Here is a 21975-nt window from a genome sequence, read left to right on the forward strand (position 1 = left end):
TTTGTTTTTTCATCCATTCTTACACCCTACATCTCTAGATTGGAGCATTCACTCCATTTACCTTCAAAGTAATGATTGATATGTATGTACGTATTGCCATTTTATTGCCTGTTCTGTTGTGGTTTCTAATGATTTTCTCTGATCATTTCTTGCTTTTCTTTCATGTTTTTCTTACTTTCTTTAGTGATATATTTTGATATCTTTATCTCTATTCTTAGCATATTTATGACTGGTTTTTAGTATATAGTTACTGTTAGGTGTTTATATAACCTCTTCTGCATTTAGCAGTTTGTATTAAGTTGATGGTCATTTACCTTTGCACCCATTATTTTCTCCTCCTTAGGAATTTGGTAGAAGTTATTATATTTCAAATCCATTTCTCTGAATTCCTTAACTGATTTTTTCCAGAAATATTCATTTTTTACTTGATGTGTCTTCTACCTCTATACCGTCACTGTCGGTCTCTCCTTTCCACTCAAAGATTCCTTGTAATATTTCTTGCAGCACTGGTTTAGTGGTGCAAACTCCTTTAGTTTTTGTTTGGGAAAGTCTGTGTCTCCTTCATCCTGAATGATAGCCTTGCTGAATAGAGTATTCTTGGCTGCTGATTTTTCCATTCAGCACTTTGAATATGTGATGTCACTCTCTTCTGGCTTGCCAAGTTTCTACTCAGAAATCTGTAGTTAGCCTCATGGGTCTTCCCTTCTATGTTAAGGTCTCTTTTGTCTTGCTGCTTTTCAGAGTTTTTCTTTATTGTCACTACAATTTGCAAGTTTTCTTACAATATGTTTGTGTGTTGGCCTGATTTTGTTGATTTTGATGGGAATTCTGTGGTCCTCCGGATGTGGATGTTTGTTTCCCTCCCCCAATTAGGGACGTTTTCAGCTATTATTTCCTCAAATAAATTTTCCGCCCCACTTTCTCTTCCTTCTGGGACTCCTACAATATGACTACTATTATCTTTCCTGTATTCACTGAGTTCCCTTAGTCTCATCTCACGTTGCAGAATTCTGTTCTCTCTCTTTGGTTCAGCGTGATTAATTTCCATCACTCAGTCTTCGAGGTCACTAGTGTGTTCCACTGCTTCTTCCATCCCTCTGTTCATTCCAGCAAGCGTGTTTCTCCTTCATTGTGTCCTCAGTGTCTACTGTGTTATATCATATCTCTATGTCAGGGGTCGCACTCTTCTACACATTTCACAACTCCAATGAGTCTCCTTATGATCATTGCTTTAAATTCTATATCAGGTATGTTACTTATATCTCTTTGGCTTACATTTCTGGCTGTGGCTTTGACTAAGTGTTTCATTGTGGATAAACATCTCTGTGTCCCCATTTTGTCTGTCTCTCTGGCTCTATTTCTCTGTATTAAGAAAGTCAGCTGTGCCTTCTGCTCTTGAAATTAATGATGTTATGAAGAAGAGGTCCTGGGGTTCTCAGCAGTGCACGTCTCCATTTATAGGACCTGGACCTTCAGGAGGATATCGTATGGGTATTGCTCACTCCATGCTGTTGTGTCTGGGTTACTTTTCCTTTCAGTGCAGGTGTCTGCACTGATTGTGTGCCTGTTGTGGGCTGTGTTTGCTCTCAGTGGTGTCAGTGGGACCCAGGCAGGCCAGCTGTTGGGTGGTATGCCCACTGGGTATCTTGGGAGCAGGGTAGGAGTGTTAGCAAAATTGCCCAGGGCTACTAGTCCTATGTTAGAGTTCCCGATGTCCTTTGGTGGCTGGGGGCTGTGGACCAGCGGTGGAAGCTAGGGGCTTGAGGATATGCACAGAGTGTGTTGGTGCCTGGGGACATGTGGCTGGGTGAGACAGATGAGGGTGCCTGGATGTGCACAGCTGGGTGAGGTACAGATGTGCACAGCGTGCTGTGGCGGCTATGCATGCAGCTTGTCGGGCAGGATGCCCTTGTGGTTTTAAGAATGTTTGCTCTGAGACCAGCTGGCTTGGTGTGGTGAGTCCCCCAGTGAACCCTTGGGACTGGCACACTGATAACAGGTTAGGTAGCAAGTGTCTGTGCAGCCTCACACTCTGGTTCGTGATTCTATGCTTATTCTGGGAGGCTGGGGGAGAAGAATGGTGCCTGTGAGCTCCCTCATTGTTGGAGAAGTCCTCCAACACCCTCAACAAACAGCATGAATACATCTGTCTCCTGTTGCCTCAGCATTTTATAAAATGCCATGTTTACGTTGCCTCTCTACACAGGCAGGGACCTGGCTATCACTCATCCTCCTGGATCACCCAGTGCTGGGCCAGCTGACCTCCAAAGCTCCAGGATCTAAACTCAAGGGAATTCAGCCCCTCTGGGTTTTAATGCCAAATGTTATGCAGATTAGTCTTCCCTGTGTGAGCTCCCTGGTGTGAGGGCTCACTTTCTCTGCCCATTCTGCAGGCAGCCAGCCTCCACCTTTCTGACCTTCCTAACCTTTCTGATGCAGCTTCTGTCTATTTAGGTGTGGAGTTTTTCTTCCAGTCTTTGGATCATTCTCTAGTTCATGGACTTGGAGGTGGAAGTTGTGTAGTTGAAAACATGGGACAGGGTGAGCTCAGGGCCCACTTACTCTGGTATTATTAATTTTTTAAATGTCTTATTATTTTGGATTTTTGAGACATGGGCAGACAGACTCATATCACCCATGCACTTCAGGATTAGGAAGGAAATTTCCCACATTTGCTTCTAGTATTTTGTGTTTTGAAATTCTCTTTAATGAGGTATAATTTACATATAACAAATAGCCTCAAGTTAAAGGGTATAATTTGATGAGACTTGATCTATGGGTACAGCACCATGAAGTCATATGGTTTCTCTCTAAACCTTAAATCATGATCCCTTTGTGTCTAGCGCTAATGTTGCTTTTGAAGTAAGGACTACATTTTTTTTTACCTTTTCAGATATTGCCCAGGTATCTGAATGCCTGCACTGGGGTACCTACCTCCTTTTCTAATAGACTGTATTCTGGTAGTATTGCAGTCGATCTACCTTTGGACATTATCCTGTGTTGTATCTTTCAGTATGTTCACTTAATTTTGTTGCAATACTTTAATGCTGAGGAATTCATAATTGGATTGATTTTCACTAAATGGTATGAGCTGCAGTTCCAATCATGAGAGAAAGCACGTCCTTCTTGTGTTAGGTACTCAAGAGCAAGGCAGATATCCTGGGTACTTGAGCTGAGAATGTCACTCTGTCTTTTTGCCAGCCCTCTTCCCTTCCCTGGGAGACAAGGGTCTCCTTTTGGTCACACAGAAATGTGGGTGAAGTCAGTAGAAAACATTCCCTTCTCTCCTCTTCCCTTTATCTCTCAAACTCCCTGTCACTATCCCTTTATCTCTCAAACTCCCTGTCACTACCTTCTGCCTGTCCCTTTCCTAGACTCAATCCCCTAGGCCCACTGCTCCACTCCAGCCATGATCAGGGTGTCCTCCAGCTGCTGGCCTTTGCTCTGGCCATCGCTCAGTGAGGAAAGTGCAGGAGGATTATGTAGTTCATGGGTCTGTTCAAGAAATCTCTGCTCCTCAGAGTCCTCCTACACGTGGTGCTGTCTGTGGAGACCTGGCATCCTGGGCGTGGGTCTGACCCTCACTCCTCTCCACAGTCACTGCTGGTCATCCTTCTCCACCATTAGAACTCAGCCATTTCCTAAGGACAGATACCTGTCTATCTGACCCCAAGGCACCATGGAGTCAGGGAATATTTCCAAAATAAATGAGCATAAGCACCCCATCAATCTAGATATAGGAAGTTCCCATCACCCCAGAAAACTCCCTCGGCCTCCCCTGCACAAAGGGTGATCTTGCTTCTATCCTCCATCACCACCATTTCTGTCTGTTTGTTACCTGTGTGTACAGGAACCCCACTGTGTGCACTCGATGGGGAGTGAGAGTAGATGGTTCTAGAAGCAGACGCTGACACACAGACAAAACAATGAAAGGTGGATTAGGGGACAGTAGGAAGGACAAAGTGGAGAGGACAGGATGGGCAGGGAAAGATTCCAGGTAAATCTGACACCTTCTTAAAATGTATATATAATCACCATTGTCTGTCATCGTGCACAGTCCTCTTCAATTTTCAAAAGAGTTGTCCTATAAGGCAAAGAGAGTTTGGTTTATTTCCCTCTGATCTTATGTTTTCCTATGTGCATTCTGTCTTCTGTAGTTGATCTGTGGCTGTGGCCTCAGATGAACACTTTAGTGTGTGGTTGCATCTGTGAGATTATGTATAATAGAAAATGATTGTCTTCAGATCTGGGTCTCTGAATGTACACATTCTCATAATTATCTTTTCTTTCATTGTGTGGCAGGGCCCGAATTTTACTAGAAAAATGAGGGACATTGTCTTATTTTTTAAAACAGTGATTCCCCCTCCCTGGGCTGAGTTGTTAACAGTCTTAGTTTAATGAACTCCCGTGACCATCTGTTTTGGAGGATCATTATGTGGAGATATCTTCATTGAAACTGTGAGAAGCATGAGGGGACAATTCCCAGAGATTTTTCAGATGCTTTATGTATTGAATGTCTTCTTTTTCTCTTGTTCTTAGAAACAAATATTACCCCTTTTTTCACAGATAACACAGCTGAGGCTCTGTGTAGGTCCCACTGAGAACTGGTATTAGGGCTGAGACAGCAGGAACACAGGCAAAGCCTCAGGATATTGTGAGAGAAGTTTGAGGAGATGCAAAGCTGTAGTCAGGGTGATGTCAGGGGTCTAGCAGGGGTGACATCTGGGCAGCCCTAAATTGTAGTTTGACCCAGGCTGAAGGCCAATGCAGGCACTCAGCTGATCTAGATCCTGTCTCCACTTTTAGTCTCACTGAGGGATATGAACTTGGGCATAGAGCATTTTCATAAGACCAAGTTAAATTCCCAATATCTCCAGGGCTTTTCCCCCCACAAATATCCAGAACCTTCAGGAAAATCCAGGGAGACAATAACATTTTTTAGATCATTACCTGCATGCACTTTGGCAACACATGAACACTGCATTGTGCACTGAGAGAGATCCCACATAGCAGCTCCGTATGGACCTGACACTCCCTGCTCAGGCTGTGGCCAGGAATGACCTCCAACTGAATCTCACTGACCCCAACACCCTCCCCTCTGCACCTCCTCAAACTTTGCTTACTGTGCTCAACTTCCCTTCTATTCCTGTATGATTCAAGGTTCCCCTGTTTTTGCACTGGATCCTTCACTTGTGTTTCCATTATGGTGATCACAAGGTCTGCATCATTTAATGAATGTCCCTCTTTCACACAGGACACCTGATGCTCTAAAAGTTAGGGGTGCTCCTCATTCTCTACAGAACCCAAAACATTGTGTCTCCAAAATATGCAGCAGTACTGCTGATACGTCTGCTTTTGTGTAAAAAATCCTCTTTCATTTGACAAGAGAAACATATAGCTCACCGTATTACTGGGAAAGGACACTGCCCATTGTGTGTATGTCCTGAGAAACTTGAGATATGTTACAGTGTCCTCAGGCAGTTTGTAGTTGGGTTGCCAAGACTCACAACCATCTCTATATCATTGCCACAAAGTCAGTCATGAAGAAGATGAATATACTTTACCAGCCACCCATCCAGTTCAGGTCATCTTAACAAATAGAGTAGGTGGAGGAGCTTGTAGAGGAGGGGGATGTGGCCTATAGCCCATGACTGGTGGTGAAGGGTGGTCCATGGGGTACAGCCTGCAAGGTGATCCTGGGAAAGGACCAGGCCCTCTTGCATACAAAATAGCCTGCGGAAAAGAAATGAGAGGTATGTTCATAGGACAAAACAGAGCACCAACACCAGCAAAAAGCGGAAAGCCAAAGAAGCAGTGTTCATATCCTACAGCTTCCCCACCACCAGGTTCCAAGAGGGCAGCATCAGCGCCAAAATCTCTACCCATACTTTGGGTTCCACTTACAGCTTTGGGGTGGGGAATGGATGTGATTGGGATAAACTAGCGTCTCCATGTGTCTAGAAACGTAGAAACGGCAAGGGCCCTTTTCCTAGAAGATTTATAGACTGAATCCCAAATTAACAAAGTAGCATATTCCAGATAGGAAGACATCTGTGTCCAGGATCACCCTCCACCCTTCATTCCCCTCCACCACAGAGGCTGTTTATGGTGTATGTGAAGAACTACAGAATGAGAAGGAATGACAATGCCAGTGTCCACACATGGAATCACAGCCCTCGTGGCTCAAAGCTCTGCCTCTAAGCCTGTGCCCAAACTACTTCTGTCCTGACAATGGGGTCTCCTCCTTTCTGGAAGTGCTATCCATGGGCACAGAGACACATGGGGAGATGGGGATCCTGAGGGCCTGCAGAGGACCTGGGAAAGCATGCCCTTAGAGACACAGGTAACCTATACATGTTAGTTGGGTTCAGCTAATTTATTTTACTTCTGAGGTACTTCTCAGCTTAAGTGGAGTATATTTTGCACAGTAATTATGTCCTCTGGAAAAATGAGCTGGAATTCTAAAAAACAAAATTGACACAAATGCACTTTGATGTCTGGTGTAAGTTTCCATGTTTTAGCTGTACCTGTGACACAGGACACAAGAGAATGTGCTCATGTGAACACAAATGAAGAACACGGTGGGAACTTGCCACACAGGTAATTTTGGATTTTTTCTCTTCAAAACTTAAGTTTCAGTGCATGTTTTCTATGACAAATATGCCATCTCTTGTAGTTCAGAGTATTTATGCCCAGGGCACACTTGCAGGGATTCTGGACAGCATGTTTACCAAAATGCTGATGGGTATGAAATTTATTTTGTCTAAGACCATTCTAAATGACACATAGAAAAATATAAGTTGGAGTGAAGGCAGTTCGCATTTCCAAATTGTAAGGATGCCCACAGATTTCTCTGACCATGGTAAAACCCTCAATAGAAGGAAACAGGAGAGGAAGAAACAGTAAGATCAATGATTCTACATTGAGGAGATCCACAAAGGATGAGGCAAGGTAGGAGACTTCCAAGTGGAGTGGAGTGCCATCCTCCTCGATTTATTCCAGAAACACATTGGAAAAGCCCTATGGTCCCCACCCTTAGGCACGCATAGCTGCTCAAGTTACCACAAACAGATGCCAGGTGGAAAACAGGGAAGCCCGTAGACTCAGAGGTAAAGGTTTTGCATTTGGGGAAAAAACAAAACCAGCAGTCATACCATACGACACACAAACCAGAGACAATGGCAGGAGAGTGTCATGTACAGAAAGATGTGGCTGTCCGTAAAGACTTAGAATGGAAAATGGCCACAGCATTTACTTTGTGCTTCTCGGCAGTTTTGGCAGAGCCAGTGTTGATGTCTCTCTTGGGTGTGACACCTGCTTCTGGACCTGCAAAAAGCCCTAGAAGGGATGGAGGTTTATTCTGTTTTGAGCAGACTGTTTGGAGATCAAAAACAAAAACCCCTCCCCTCATACTTCCAACAACTTAAACTCTTTGCCCCAGTCAGATCCCAAATCACATGCACAGGGTGTCCCACATGCCTCAGGTGATCCCCAAGAAGAAGTTGAAGAACCATCCCTTATAACTTGAAGTCCTTATAACCTAAAAGCCCTGATTCAGATGTATTCATCACTCATCGAACAACAATGGATGGCTGGGGACACAACTATATGGACATACGTTACATTGTGCCTCATGCCTCACAGATCCCAGCACGTGGACTGTGTACAGGGCATTTCTGCTGAAGCGCTATGTCTGCTTTTCTGCATACGGCCCCATTCCTTCTCCACAAGAGATGCCTGTACCAACACATGGTGGGGGAAATGACAAAGATGAGATCCTGAGAAACTTGAGGAATGTGGTAATGGCAGCAGACACATCCCCCTTGCATCACAATGGTCTGTGGTACCGCCTCTGCACCTTGGCCCAAGACCTAACAGCAACAAAGATAAGGTGAGTGTGTTTTATAAGTCACCTCCTAGTGCTCAGATCATCTTACCAAGTGTTGCAGGTGGAGGGGTTCTGGGTGGCCCCAGGGCCAGCAGGGTTCAGGAGGTGGACGTGCCTAATAGTCCATGGGGGTGGAGCGTCTCTAAGGTAGGGCATGCAGAATAGTCCAGTTAACGGAGGAGGTCCCCAGGATCCAGACTGCCCTGCAGAACAGAAGTGACAGCTACATCCATATGCCAGACAAGAGAACCAATACCAAAAGCAGCTGTAACCCAGAGAAGAATGTGTCAGCACCTGCCACCTTCTCTGCCACCAGGATCCAAGAGAGTAGCATCAGTACCTGAAAACTCCGTCCCTGCCACTGGATACCACCTACAGCTTGGGGTAGTAGATGTAAAAGGGTAACCTACTGCCACCACACATCACTGCCCATGTCTGCAGAAGTAAAATGGCAAGCATCCTGTCCTAGAGGGTTAACAGAAGTAATTACAGACTAATGAAGTAGCATTCTCCAGACAGGCAGCCATCGATGTCCAGGTTACCCTGCATCCCTCCTCTACGGCGACTCCAGATGCTCTGCTTTTGGTATATTAAGAACACACACACCAAAAAAAAATGAGTGGGAGTACATGGCTCATATTCTGCTCATGGAATCTCAGCCACTCCTGGCAAAAAGTTCTGCAGCCAGACCCTCACTGTGCGTTCTCTGTTCTTCTCCCTGAGAAAGGAGTCTTCCCTCTTGAAGTGTTGTCAAAGGCCTCTGAGACCTCTGGGGAGTGGAGGATGCCTGGGATCTTGCAGGGGAATGAGAGTCTTCTGTGAGGAACAAGTTACTTGTGGTGAATGTCGACAAAGCTCAGATGTGTTCATCTTAATTCATAGGGAATTCTGACTTTAAGCATACTACTGGACACAGAGTAATTATGTGCAACAGAAAAAAAGACGGAGAAATTCACATAACAGATTTCATGCAAGCGTTTTGGTATAAAACTCCTGGTATGTGTCATGAGACTGTATCAGCTCTAACAGTGACTGGGGACACAACCAGAAACTACTCATATAAACACAATTGAAGGACACAGTGTGCAAACTATTTTTACCTAAGGTATAGCTGGACAAGTCATTTACCAACAAAGACAGGAAGGTGATGAGTGACAACATTGACTTTATCTAGGACCACTCTAAATGGCACAGGGCACAAAATATAAAGTTGGAGACATGATGTCATTTCTAACAGGTTCATCTCCTAGCTAGAATCAGGAAAGGAAGACAAAGCAGCCACACTGTTCCCACAGAGGTGAGGTCTGGAAGGGGTCACCCAGGCCAGGAGACTTCTGTTTGGAGTGTGGGGTCATCCTCCTCTCATTATTTCCCGAAACTCACAGAAAAACCTTAAGGTACTCAGTCTCTAAGCGTTCTGGGCTTCTAAACTTAGCACAGAAAGCTGACAGACTAAAAATTGAGAAGCCTGTGGGCTCCTGGGTTATGAGTGTGCATTTGGAAAACAAAGAACAGACAGACATATCACACATCGCGCAAAACAAGACAAGGCCAGGAGAGTGTGCTGTACATAAAGATGAGGGTTTCCCAAAAGAGTTACAACTGAGAATGGCCCCGGTATTTACCTTGTCCTTGTCTGCATTCTTGGTACTGTCAGAGCTGCTGTAACTCACAGAGGTTTTAGCAGTTTCTCGATCTACTAAAGACCCTAGAAGGGACACAGGTTTATTCTTTTATTTTTATTTTTTTTTTAATTTTTTTTTCAACATTTATTTATTTTTGGGACAGAGAGAGACAGAGCATGAACGGGGGAGGGGCAGAGAGAGAGGGAGACACAGAATCGGAAGCAGGCTCCAGGCTCTGAGCCATCAGCCCAGAGCCTGACGCGGGGCTCGAACTCCCGGACCGCGAGATCGTGACCTGGCTGAAGTCGGATGCTTAACCGACTGCGCCACCCAGGCTCCCCTATTCTGCTTTTAGAGGATGAAAACAATCCCTCATCTCATTCCTCAAATATCTTAAACTTTTCCCTACACTCAAGTCCCTGACCAGAGGCAGAGGGTATTCCACATGCCTCAGGTGACCCCCAAGGATAAGGGGGAGAACCATCCCCTCACCTTGATAAATACCTCACAGTGCCCTAGTTCATGTTGTTTTGTAATTAATCAATAACTGTGGACAGGTCAGGCACAACTAGCAATTTAGAATTCATCAGTAAAACAGAGGTTTCTCAGTATACATCATGGGAAATCATGATTTCATTACACATCAAGAATAAATATGAGGGTGCTTGTATTAAGCATCCGACTCTTGATTTGGGCTCAGGTCATGATCTCACAGCTTGTGAATTCAAGCCCAGTGTTGGGTTCCTCACTGACAGTGTGGAGCCTGCTTGGCATTCTGTCTCTGCCTTTCTTAAAATAAATAAACTTAAAAAAAAAGAGTAAAATTTAGAATACTGGTTTGGTGTATATCCTCAATGAATCCTCAAGAAGGGTGCACTTCTTCAGACTTCAGGCAAATTGTTCAATCTCTCAGCTTATCTACAAGCTGTCTTCCACATGAGAGCAGTTATTATATGACAAAAGACTAATTTTACACTATTGAGAAAAGGAAAACTATGAGAATTTAGCAGTGAAGATGCAGAGTTGCACTGATAACATCAGAGGACTAAGCTAAGCTATATGGAACTTGAATTTAGGGATGTAGAGCTACAGTTCACAGAAACAAACAAAAATAAACACAGGTAAAAATAGTGAATAAATGACTTCTCCTCAAATAAACTAAAGTCTTCACATTGAGTCCAGGTGGGAAGAAGGATGAGGCCCATGTCCTGTCATCCTTTCCAGACTCTTCAGACAGAGGGATGCTAGAGGAGGTGGGAGGGTCACAGTCAGAGGAGGGTCATGAGCTCCACCAGTCACAGGGACAAGTGCCTCACTGCCTGTGGCACCAGAGGAGAACACCCTTCTGTCACCCCTTGAGACCACCTGCTGTCCTTAGTGCTTGTGATTCTTTCCAGACCACATGATGATCATCCACAGGAACAGGCTGCACAGCAGAAATTAGACTGCAGCACATCACAACGTGCTCCTTACCTCTCCTGGGAGGGTTCTACATCTCTGGTCTTGCAGCCATTGGTTTCTGCCTCGTGTATCCCTCAGGCAGCCTCTTTGCTTCCATCCTGTCCAGTCCTGGATACAGAAAAATAATGGACTTGTATAAGAGTTGCAACACCATGTCGTCTACTAGACAACAAACAGTGCGGGGCATCATCCCTGGAAACACCCATAAAAACGCAAGTCAAATGACCACACCTGTATTTCAAGTAGGCAATGTCCCTGCCCTGCTCTCCCATCTCCCTGTCCCACATCTGAGTCTTGATCTGGGGGAGAAACAACACATCCACCTTCAGTCTTGCCAGACTGTGCACCAAAGAAAGAGGAGGAAAAAAGAAAATACTTACCTCGTTGTCCTGAGCATTCTTCTCATGAACTGCCATCTGAAAAAGCCAACAATGAAAAAAGCCCGTGGTTAGGGATTCCAAGGACCACTACACTCACCTGCATGAGGTGCTAAGGGTTCAGTATGTCAGGAAGAACTGAGGTTACCTGGTATATAAAGGTGAGCTCTGCCTGCTGCAGCTGTTCCCATGTTTGTTCAATTTGTTGCCTGTGAGTTACAATTGCCCTTGTCAGATAAGGCCCAATATTGGGTATGATTTTAAATAATCTGCCCACGTTCCCAACAACCTCATATCTGTCCCCTGATACAATTTATTCTTACACATGGAACACTTTTCACATGATTATCAATGTACAGTAGAATCAAAAATATTGTTACATCCTTTCCTTACTCATTATTCCATGCCCGTAGGGTTTAGAGTTCATAGAATTCCTTCCCATTTCCAATCTTTCCCTAACTCATCATGTGACAAGTGTCTTTTATCATAAACCTCTATTCTTCTATAACTTATATCCTCACCATGTTTCCCAGGGTTGCAAAGACGAGGGCCATGAAATGGCACTACCATGTTGATTGGGTATGATTCATTGTATGACACACTGCTTTCCTACAGATTATGACAATTGACACCACGCCCGAGGAATGTTAGCACGGACAAAGTTTCCACACAGTCTGGCCACTACTTGAGATCCGCAAATGTTTAGAAACTTAATTGATTTGTTCTTTCTAAAACTTACCTTTTTTATCTGTTAATACTCTATGCATATGTTGACTTTAAACACTGCAAAAAGATTAAAAACAAAAAAAATGAACAGAGGCTTCATGAGCTGCTAGTAATTAGTAGCTGAACTCACTTGTACTTGTTTATTTCTTCTGTAGGTATTTTCTCTTTTTTTAATGTTTATTTATTTTTGAGACAGAGAGTGAGCACATGCATGAGTGGGGGAGGGACAGAGAGAGCCATAACAGAATCTGAAACAGGCTCCAGGCTCTGACCTGTCAGCACAGAGCCTGATGCGAGGCTCAAACTCATGGACTGTGAAATTATGACCTGAGCTGAAGTTGGATGCTTAAACGACTGAGCCACCCAGGCACCCCTTCTGTAGCTATTTTCAAATTTTACCAGCAGCTACCAGCTGATTCTTCTTTGCCACCAGTTCAGTGTCATTTTCATCTTCCTAAGATGGGAAAGATATATACACAGTCAGGACCAAGGTCCAGAAGTTCCCCCTTTTTGCCTCCCAGCACTCCTGAAGGCCTATGCAAATATCCCTTCCCCCACCTCTCCCATAAATGCACAAACTGACAACACAATCAGAGAAATGAAGTGAACACTCCATTTAAGTTAACGAAAATTAAACTTCTGTCTGCTGCCACGTCTCTGCTATTGGAACTGTCTTTCTAGTTCTCTGTTTCCTCTCCTTTATCATAAAGTCATCAAATAACATTGTACTTTGTGCCTTCCCAGAGTTGGTCTTTTGTTTGAGATGGTGAAGACTCATTTCATCAGTGAGTGAAAAACCATATCTGACCAACTGTACCCATTAGGATGTAGCAGGGGATCATCACTAGTCTTACACCTTTATGGGGAGCCCTGATTCTCAGTCCAAAAGTTGTACCATGACACCGGCAATCACCTGAAAGACGACCTTCCAGAATATGGTTTCACTAACATTGCAGCTCACTCCCAGACATCACTAGAGTTCAGGACTGCAACCCCTGCCTCCGCCTTCAAAAGGCCAATCTTAGAACAACATCATCTCCTGAAGTACAACCTGATATGAACTGTCACACAGTCTGAGTTTACTTCCAGGAAACAGATTTCAGATGGAAAACTCTCAACCTCATGGAGCCAAATCTACTTTAACAAGACTCATTCCATTGATAGTGAAGGCAGCAAAAGGCAATGCTTGGCAAGGCTGGGTTGCTGTGTTGCCCTCAGACTATTTTCTTTGTGGTGTTGATTGAGACAGTTTCAACTTGACACTTCATTTACTCAAGAATCACATGCAAAATTGAAAATCTCTTAGAAAATGACACAAAAGCACTAGACAGAGAAAGGCACATGCATTTCCTTCTGGCCTCTCAGGCAGTCCTTCAGCAAATGCTTTCTGGAGTGGTTGTAATGTAGTGGCTCTGTTGTAAGGGGTTGAATATAGAGAGGTGGTCAGGGTGCTGTACCCACTCACAGAAAGAGCTTACGAATTAACAAAAACAAGATGCCAGTGAGACAGAGCAAGCCCTAACCCCAGCTGTGGGAAGGACTAACATAAAGGTAAGTCTCCAGGGAAGAGAAGGAAGACTTCACTTTCCAACATGAGTGAGGGACTCTAAAGTCCCCCATCTCCTCCTGAGAACAAAAGGAAATACTGTACAAAGGAAGAAACATGTGACTGAATGCACCAAATATCTAACAACCCCATGAAGACACACAAGACCAAGATGGAGAAGAAGGAAGCCCAGGACAAAGCCAGCCAGGGAGTTGGACCCAAACTCCCTAGGACTCATCATTGATGTGGGGGGCATACATGTGAATGGGAAAGAAGCTGAACAACTTTATGGGCACAGACTTAGAAGTAAACAAGTGTAGTTCAGGGGTGGCCAGCAAAGATGAGTCCTAGTGAAGCTGCGGGCTTTGGTCAAGACTCAGAAGAGTTACACTTAAAAAATCAGGGGACAGGAAACAACTTGACTTTCTGAGGGATTGGGCCTGCAGTGAACAATCTCACTGGCAGAATGGATGCAGGGATCCAGTACTGCTGGTACCTGTACCCACTTTCCAGAAAGCAACTTCCATTGTTTCTGCAGCAAGATAATTCCATTTTTTCCCCACACATTTTGACCCATGTCTGGTCCTGAACAAAAATGACCTAATTGCTGGGTGACAAAACAGTGTGATGCAATTGAAACCTATAGGACAGTGTAGGTGGATCCAGAGTGGATCCAGATATTAAAGTTATTAACGATGGTACCTTCCCTCTTCCACCCCAAATACATGACACAATGTGTGACAAGCACTTAGGACAGAAAGGAAAATTCAGGTTATGTTACAGAAAGCAAGGTAGGAAGGGAAGGCACAATTCTACTGAATGCATTGGGCAAAAATACTCTGGGCCCAGTTCCAAAAGAAATATAATTTTCTCTACTGGCTGCCACATTCTCCCTTACAATGCAGTCCTTGTGACAGTTCTCACATGAACATCTTACTTTTCTAAATTTTTTTAATGTTTATTCATTTTTTGATAGAGACACAGTGCGAGTTGGGGAGGGGCAGAGGGAGATATAGAATCCAAAGTAAGCTCCGGGCTCTGAACTGTCAGCACAGAGCCCGATGTGGGGCTCGAACTCATGGACCATGAGATCATGACTTTAGCCAAAATTGGACGTTCAACCCACTGAGCCACCCAGGCGCCCCCATCTTACTTTTTTGTAGGCACTTTTCTTTGTTCATAGAATTCTTCCAGGTTATGTGCTTTCTCCTTCAGCTGTTTGAATTTTGCTTCCTTTGTGGCTTTCACAGACCTCAATGCACTACACTTGTCCTCCAGGGCCTTTTTATTTTCTGGGGGGGAAAAAAGGTGTTTTCTTGATAAATGTGCACATGACCTGAGTCTTGATTTTGGTGAGACAGAAAAAGGGCAAAAACCATGAAGGCATGAAAGTATTATTTCCCTTACCAATGCAAAGTCATTGCCATCATATGGGGATTTGTCCCCAACACAAAATATACCTTCTAGTTGATAGTTATTGGACCTCAAGTTTCTTAGCTCTACATCCTCGAATTCAACATTTGCATCTTGTGGTTAAGGCAGATATGAGGAAAGACTTTCAAGGAAAACTGATCACACAACAATTTGTACCTCACACAGCAAGATGGTACATTGCAATGAACAAACACCTTGAGGCATGAATATAACTAGAAGACAAAGATGGTGGAAAATAGTTCATATCTAACAACTCATAAATGGCTTTCTTAGTGGTATACATATGTATGTATGTATGTATGTATGTATGTGTTTATCCCCCCGTTCACGTTGAAAATCCACTATTCAGCATTCAGAGAGAAAGAGACTATGGAGCACCTGGGTGGCTCAGTCAGTTGAGCATCAGGCTCTTGATTTTGGGTCAGGTCATGACTGTAGAATCATGCGATCCAGACCTGTGTTGGGCTCCACACTGAGCATGAATCTTGCTTAAGATTCTCTCTCTTTCCCTCTGCCCCTCTCCCCCACTTGCATGCCCTTCCTCACTAAAATTTAAAAAAATCATAAAGAATAATTTAAACATAGTTTTTTAAATTGAAAGGATTATACACTTTGGCTATCACCGTTTCTCTCTCAACTATATTTGGGTATTTTCTACATATCTTGGAGGGCAGAGTTGAATGAAGTGATAATTACCTAGTTGTGAAAATAAAAGATAACTCCTAGTCCTTGAAATAGCAAAACCCATCTCGGCAGTCCTAGTAAAATTCCAGCTCATTGGTCAGAAAGAGGTTTGGCTCCCAGAGGCCCACTCTCTACTGTGGTAAACGGCAAGCAAATATGCTGTGCTCGCTTCACCCAATGAACAAAAAGCCTCCAAATTCAAATTACAGTAACACTCAGCAGCCAACTCTTATCACTTCCTGATTCTTCACATTTCTTTCTCTCTCTCTGAGTTTGCAAGGTAGCAAGTGCACTTTGAAGGGTGTCATTTAAAATTTCATTAAAGTGGGTGCCTGGGGGGCTCAGTCAGTTAAGCATCCGACTTCAGCTCTGGTCGTCATCTCGCGGTTTGTGAGTTTGAGCCCTGTGTCGGACTCTGTGCTGACAGCTCAGAGTCTGAGGTCTGCTTCGGATTCTGTGTCTCCCTCTCTCTCTGCCCCTCCCCCGCTCACGCTCTCTCTCTCTAAAATACATAAACATAAATAATTTTATGTTTACTTGTACTCAACAAGTACAAAAAGATAGAGATCATACCTTGCATAGTTTCATACCCAATGCCATGAAACTCGAAATCAACCACAAGAAAAAAATTGGAAAGATAACTAATACTTGTAGACTAAAGAACATCCTACTAAATAATCAATGGTGGAATGCAAGCTGGTGCAGCCACTCTGGAAAACAGTATGGATGCTCCTCAAAAAGTGAAAAAGGGAAATACCCTACTATGCAGCAATTGTAATACTAGGCCTTTATCCAAGGGATACAGGTGTGCTGTTTCAAAGGGACACATGCAACCCCATGATTATAGCACCACTATCAATAATAGCCAAATTATGGAAAAAGCCAAAATGTCCACTGATGGATGAATGGATAAAAAAGATGTGGTGTATGTGTGTGTGTGTGTGTGTGTGTATATATATATATATATATATATACATATATATACATATATATACATATATACGTATATATGTATATATACATATACACACACACAGACACATATACATATATGTGTATATACATATATACACACATATATAATGTGTGTGTGTATATATATATATATATATAGGAGTATTACTCAGCAATCAAAAAGGAATGAAATCTTACCATTTGCATCTACATGGGTGGAACTGGAGGGTATTATGCTAAATGAAATTAGTAGTCAGAGAGAGACAAAAATCATATGACTTCATTCATAGGAGTACTTTAAGATACAAAACAGATGAACATAATGGAAGGGAAACAAAAATAATATAAAAACAGAGAGGTGTACAAAACAGAAGCGCACACATAAATATAGAGAACGAACAGAGGGTTACTGGAGAGGTTGTGGGAGGGGGAATGGGCTAAATGGGTAAGGGACACTAAGGAATCTACTCATGAAATAACTGTTGCACTATACGGTAACTAATTTGGATGTAAATTGTAAATAATAAAAACTAAAATAAAAAAAAGAATGGGTGAACAAAGAAGTTAAAGAGAAAATTAAAAAGTGTGTGGAAGCCAGTGAAACTGATAACACCACACCCCAAAACCTCTGGGATGCAGCAAAGATAGTCATAAGAGGAAGTTTATAGCAATCCAGGCCTTCCTGAAGAGGGAAGAAAGGTCTCAGATACACAACCTAACTTTATACCTTAAAGAGATGGAAAAAAGGTCATCAAATAAAAACCAAATCCAGCAGAAGACAAGAAATGATAAAGATTACAGCAAAAATCAATGCTATCTAAACTGAAAACAAAAAGAAAAACAAACAACAACAACCCCCCCCCCACACACACACAAACAGTAAAAGAGATCAATATAACCAGAAGCTGGTTGTTTGAAATAATTAATAAAATTGATAAACCACCAGCCAGTTGCATCCAAAAGAATAAGAAAAGGACCCAAATAAATAAAATCAAGAATGAAAGAGGAGAGATCACAACCAACACAGCAGAAATACAAACAATAATAAGAGAATATTATCAACAATTATATACCAAAAAAATGGGCAATCTGGAAGAAGTGGACAAATTCCTAGAAATATACAAACTACAAAAACTGAAAGAGGAAGAAATAGAAAATTTGAACAGACCCATAACCAGTAAAGAATTGAATTAGTAATCAAAAATCTCCCAAAAAACAAGAGCCCAGGGCCAGATGGCTCTCCAGGGGAATTCTACCAAACATTTAAGGAAGAGTTAACACCTATTCTCTTGAAGCTGTCCCAAAAATAGAAATGGAAGGAAAACTTCCAAACTCTTCCTATGAATCAGGATTACCTGGATTCCAAAACTAGACAAAGATCCCACTAAAAAGGAGAAGTACAGACCAATTTTCATGATGAACATGGACGTAAACATCTTCCACAAGATATTAGCCAACCAGATCCAACAATACATTTAAACTTTATTCACTACGACCAAGTGGGTTTATATCTGGAATGCAAGGCTGGATCCATATCCACAAAATAATCAATGTGATTTATCACATCAATAAAAGGAGGGACAAGAACCACATGATGCACTCAATAGATGCAGAGAAAGCATTTGACAAAATACAGCATCCTTTCTTGATAAAAGGATTCCACCAAAAAACTTCTAGAAATGATTCATGAATTCAGCAAAGTGGCAGGATATACAATCAATGCACAAAAATTAGTTGCATTCTTGTACACAAACAATGAAGCATCAGAAAGAGAAATCACAGAATCGATCCCGTTTACAATTGCACCAAAACCCATAAAATAGCTAGGAATAAATCTAGCCAAAGAGGTGAAAAATCTATACACTGAAAACTATAGAAATATTATGAAAGAAATTGAAGATGACAAACACACAAAAACGAAAAACATTCCATGCTCCTGGATAGGAAGAACAAATATTGTTAAAATGGCAATAGTACCCAAAGCAATCTACATATTCAATGCAATACCTATCGAAATGACACCAGCATTGTCCACAGAGCTACAACAAACAATCCTTCAATTTATATGGAACCAGAAAAGACCCTGAATAGCCAAAGCAATCTTGAAAACCAAAGTAGGAGGTATCACAATCCTGGACTTCAAGCTGTATTACAAAGCTGTAATCACCAAGACAGTACGGTACTGGCACAAGAACAGACACTCAGATCAATGGAACAGAATAGGAGCACAGAATTGGACCCACAGATGTATGGCCAACTAATCTTTGACAAATAGAAAGAATACCCAATGGAATAAAGACAGTCTCCTCAGCACGTATGCTGGGAAAACTGGACAGTGATATGCAGAAGAATGAGCCTGGACCATTTCTCACACAAAAAGATACTCAAAACGGATGAAAGTCCTAAATGTAAGATAGGAAGCCATCAAAATCCTCAAGGAGAAAGCAAGCAAAAACCTCTTAACGTTGGCCTCCACAACTTCTTAGTCAACACGTCTCCAGAAACAAGGGAAACAAAAGCAAAAATGAACTATTAGGACCTCATCAAAATAAAAACCTTCTGCACAGAGAAGGAAACATTCAGCAAAACTAAAAGGCAACAAACAGAATGGGAGAAGATATTTGCAAACGACATATGAGATAAAGGATTAGTATTCAAAATCTATAAAGAACATACCAAACTCAACACCCAAAAAACAAGTAATCCAGTGAAAATGGGCAAAGACATGAGCAAACACTCCTCCAAGGAAGACATCCAGATGGCCAAATGAAACATGAAAAAATGCTCAAAATCACTCATCAACAGGGAAATACAAATCAAAGTGACAATGAAAAACCCCCTCACCCCTGTGAGAAAGGCTAACATTAACAACGCAGGGAACAACAGATGTTGGTGAGGAAATGGAGAAAGAGGAGCTCTTGCACTGCTGGTGGGAATGCAAACTGGTGCAGCCACTCTGGAAAACAGTATGTAAGTTCCTCAAAAAATGAAAAAGAGGACTATCTTACAACCCAGCAGTTGCACTACTAGGTATTTATGCAAGGGATACAGATACACTATTTCCAAGGGGCACGTGCACCCCAAAGTTTATAGCAGTACTATCAAAAATAGCTAAAGTATGGAAAAAGCCCAAATGTCCATTGATGGAAGAATGGATAAAGACGTTCCAGAAGGAACGTCCTTAGGGATCCTAAGGACTGATACTGACTGGCAACCTCCCTTGTGTATTCCACTCAGAATTTGGGGATACAACTGTTGTACTGTGAGGTCAGTGCATGAAGCCTCCTGGGAACTAACCCTAACCGTAACCTAACCATAACGCTCATGCTAAAACTAACCCTATCAATCACAGGAACTCTAAACCAGACCCACAGCCATGCGTGTTCCTGATTTCACTCTCCACGGAGTTCACAACAGTGGTGTCGCATTGGCCCTGCCAACTTCCCTAGACTGAACCCTAACCCTAGTTAAGGCTCTCCCCAGTCTGTATCCAAAGTCTGACAACAGCACACATACAGGTCCAAGAATGGGTGCAGAAATACTTGGCATGGAACTTGGAACATCACCATGCCATTTCCAAAGTGCGACTGCAGCAGCACAAGAGGATTCCTGACACTTACCCGAAGGTGGTCCATATATTTGCCTGGACTTGGAACCAAAGACTAATCCTGTTCTGCACCCTCCATTGTATACTCCAATAAGCCCTTCAGGGAGACAACTGCTTTGCTGTGGGGTCAGTGCCTGGAACTTCCTCGGACTTAACCCTAACCCTAACCGTAACCCTAACCATAAACCTCAACCTACACCTAACCCTATCTATCTCACTAAGTACACCAGAAACACAGCCACACATGTGCCCTCACTTAAGCCCTCCATGGAATTCACAAGAGTGGTGTTGCTTCAGCCCTGGCGACGTCTTTGGATGAACACTCATCCTAGCTAAAACTCTCTCCCCAAGAGGACCCAATTTAAAAGTGTGACAACAGCACACACACGGGTTTGAGAATCGGTGCAGAAATATTCGGCATGGAACTTGGAACATCACCATGTCATTTCCAAAGTGCGACTGCATATACAGGAAAGGATTCCTGAGGCCTACTCGAAGGGTGATCCATACATTTGTCAGGCCTTGGAACCCAAAGACTAATCCTCTCTGGCACCCTTCCTTGTGATCTATACTCAGCTCTTCGGGGAGACAACTGCATTGCTATGTGTTCATCCCTGGAACCTCCTGGGAACAAACCCTAACCCTATCCCTATAATTAATAAGAACTCTCAACAGAAACCTAACACTATCTCCAACCCTAACCCTGTACTTGAACCGCACCTTGACATGGGACCTCACTTCAGCCCTCAAGGGAGATCACGAGACTGGAGTCGCTTCAGGATGGGCAACATCCTTGGACTCAACCCTAACGCTAGCTAAGGGTCTCTCCTCATGGGGACAAAACACCAAAGTCTGACAACATCACATGCCTGGGGTCCAGAAGTGGTGCAGAATCACTCAGCATAGAACCTGGAACATCACCAAGTCATTTCCAAGGCCCAGCTGCAGCTACCCGAGAGGATTCCAGAGGCCTACCCGACCAGTGGCACATACAGTTGTGTGGGCTTAGAAACCAAAGACTAGTCCTTAATGGCACCCTCCATGTGCCCTCAACTCAGCCCTTTGGGGAGACAACTGCACGGCTGTGGGTTCAGTACCTTAAGCCTCCAAGGAACAAACCCTGAACCCAACCCCTAACCCAAATCAGAAACCTCAACTGAAACCTAAACCTAACTCGAACCCTAACCCTACACTTGCTCTGCACCATCATATTGGCACTCACTTCACCTCGAGGGAGATAATGAGAATGGATTAGCTTGGAGCTGGCGACATCCCTGGGCCCCACCCTAACCCTAGATAAGGCTCTCTCCCCATTGGACCCAACCAACGTATGACAACACCACACGCCTGGGGAACAGAAGCGGTGCAGCATCACTCAGCATAGAATCTGGAATATCACTATGTCCTTTCCAAGGCCCAGATGAAGCTCCCGAGAGGATTCCAGAGGCCTACCCGACCAGTGGCCCATACATTTTCTGGGCCGTGGAACCCAAGCCTAATCCTAACCGACACCATCCCTTGTGCCCTCAACTTAGCCCTTCAGTGAGACAACTGCACTGTTCTGGGTTCAGCGCCTGGTGTGTCCTGGAATATAACCCTAACCCTAACCATAACCATAACCATAACCCTCAACCGAATCCTAACACTATATCGAACCTAACCCTACACTTGAC

This window comes from Prionailurus viverrinus, chromosome A2 (assembly GCF_022837055.1).
Source record: "Prionailurus viverrinus isolate Anna chromosome A2, UM_Priviv_1.0, whole genome shotgun sequence".
In the NCBI taxonomy this organism is placed as follows: Eukaryota; Metazoa; Chordata; class Mammalia; order Carnivora; family Felidae; genus Prionailurus; species Prionailurus viverrinus.